This window comes from Rattus rattus, chromosome 12 (genome assembly GCF_011064425.1).
Source record: "Rattus rattus isolate New Zealand chromosome 12, Rrattus_CSIRO_v1, whole genome shotgun sequence".
Taxonomy (NCBI): Eukaryota; Metazoa; Chordata; class Mammalia; order Rodentia; family Muridae; genus Rattus; species Rattus rattus.
Window position 1 is genome coordinate 5526976 of NC_046165.1, and position 2666 is coordinate 5529641.

Here is a 2666-nt window from a genome sequence, read left to right on the forward strand (position 1 = left end):
GTGCCCAGTTTTCCAGAGCCCTGGCTTACACACACATACTTCTTTCTGTCCCGAGAGACTTTCCATTTCTTCTAAATCTCGTCCAGGCTTGATTTTCCAAAACTGTGCTAAAACTCAACCTTTGGAGTCCAAATTCACTATTGTTAGACTTTTACCTTTTTATGTTTCTTTGTAGGATTTTTTTTTTGCTTTACAAAATGGATAACTTCTTGTCATTTAAAAAAATACAGCAATGATTTTATAAATGTAAATTATCCCCCCCTTAACCATCATTTTCATTAGATTACGTTCTTATTAAAATGAGCAGAAAAACGTGAGTGCAGAAAGGAGGGGGATAGGATTTAGTTAATTAGTTATTTTATAGTCATAATAGTAGCATATTCTTTCCAGTTCTTTCTCATTGTTTGCTTTTGGAGTGACTGTGGCCCAAGAACACAGACTTACTTTCCCCCAGATTCCATGTTCCAATGGGGAAGCAGTTTCCTGAAGTTTCACCATTTTACAGAGGAAAGAGAGTCATATACCAAGGCAAGTTTTAAACTCACGTGTGAGTACGTCGGAGGGGTGGGTACAAGAGGTGGTAAACTTTTCCAAAGGCCTCGGGTGCTAAAATCTAAAACCATTAGATAATATTCCTAAAGCTAGCCACCAAAGTCTATTTCCTTATTTGGCCATTTTTTCCTCCTGAGGATGGCTAGCAAGGTTCAGCTAATCAAAGCGTTGAAGTCCAGTAACCAAAAGACCACACTTGGCTCACCCAACTATCATGCTCAATTAAAATTAGACTTCTCGCCTTAACACTGGATTTCTCCCTTTACTTTTAAAAACCACCATTTGCCTCTGGGCCTTGTTTGTGTCCTTTCTATCCAGAGGCAGTAAGTAGTCCTTTGTCCCTCTAGGGCAAATACCCCTTTCCCCTCTCCCTTGTTCTCTTCCCTTTCTTTCTTGTCCTCTATCTCCTGTCTTTGTGTCTTATCCCCTGCCCTCTGTCCATAAATCTCTTTTGTTATGAGAACTTGGTGTTTGGGACCCAGAGCCAGCACCTGTCTCTGACACGCAGTCCCTATCTTTGAATTATGCCCAGGCTCTCAATGCCTTTGAGAGCTCTCTACTGTCATGGCTGCTGTTTCTCTATTTTACAACAATGCTGCAGTCCGAATCAAAGTCCAGGATCATTTTTCTGCTTCGTCAAGCAGAGGTAAAGCGAAGCTGAACTGAAAGAGGAAAGTGTCCCTGGATCCAAATGAGTCCGTCAGCTGCTGGCGACTTCAGTCTTTACTCCATACCTGGGATCAGCTCACTATAAGTGGCAGACACTCCCCAGAATGTGTCTTTATCATTTAGTCGTCAAACTTAGGGGGAGGCAGTCACAACATGTGTCCCACATTTGGTCTGGATTACCCTCAGTAAACCTCTAGAAAGAGCCCAGTTAAAAGCAGAAAACAGAAAAAGAAGAGTTATTCAGCGTGGCTAAATAGGGAAGAGGGATGAGGAGACCCAAGGTCCCTCAAGTCTGTCTGGGATCCTGAAGTGAGATCAAAGTTTAAATGGGGAGCCAAAGACATGCACGTCTAAGCAGTCCAGTCAAGGTGTGGCCCCGTCCTTCACTGACCATCCTTTCCCCGGCTTCTGTCTCATCCTATGTTACGGCTCTCTTTCCAGGAGATAAGTTCCCTCTTTCTGTCTGGTGATTTTTCCTTCTCCAAGCATGAGATTCTTGGGGGAACTTCCCATTTCTTTGGGGTGCATTGTTTCTGTTGCCTGATAGATTGAGGAACGCAAATGACTCTTTCGAATCTAAAGTTTAGAATCGAAATCTACAGTTTACACAGTTTCGTTTCTGCCCAGCTGGTTACCTGGACCAATGCCAGGACTGCTTTTTTTTCCTCTTCTAATTTTGTGATGTTAGACATCATTGTGTGGCTTGATTTGACCAATGAAATGTAGATGGGATTCCTATCCTTTTTAGATTGTAGCTATTAAGAGCCTAACGTTATGCAGGCTGTTATAATAAAATACTCCAGCAGTTGTGATACTTGAGAAATCCAAGACAAAGCAATAGGCAGACTTGGATACACTTGCTGCGTCCTTACGTCACAGGGGGTGTGAGTACTGAGTGTTCGCAGGAGAGAAAGTGGAAGAACAAAAGTTGATAATGGATTCGTCCACTCAAGCCTTTGGAGATACTAATCTCTTTATGTGAAAGGAGTTCTCATGGCCCACTTCCATCCCCAAAGCTTCTAATTCACAGTGGCTTGTATGGATGGATGCTTGGTCCCTAATTTGTAAAACTGTTTGGGAAGGATTAGGAGGTGTGGCCTGGTTGGAGGAGGTGTGTCACTGGGGGTGGGCTGTGCCATTCCCAGTTAGCCCTCCCTCTCCATCTGCTTCATACTTATGGATTAGATTTAGGTTCTCAGCCTGCTTCCATGATCCCTGCTAGGTCATGGACTCACCCCTTGAAACTGTAAGCAAGCCCCCAATTAGAAGCTTTCTTTTATAAGTTGCCTTGGCCATGATGCCTCCTCATAGCGATAGGAGAGTAACTAAGGCAGTGTTATACTGAGGATTAGATTTCAACATGAGTTTAGTGGAAAACAGATTTATACTACTGCAGTTCATGTAGGCAAATCCTTTTCCTGCCTATCTTGCATGAGGGCATTTCA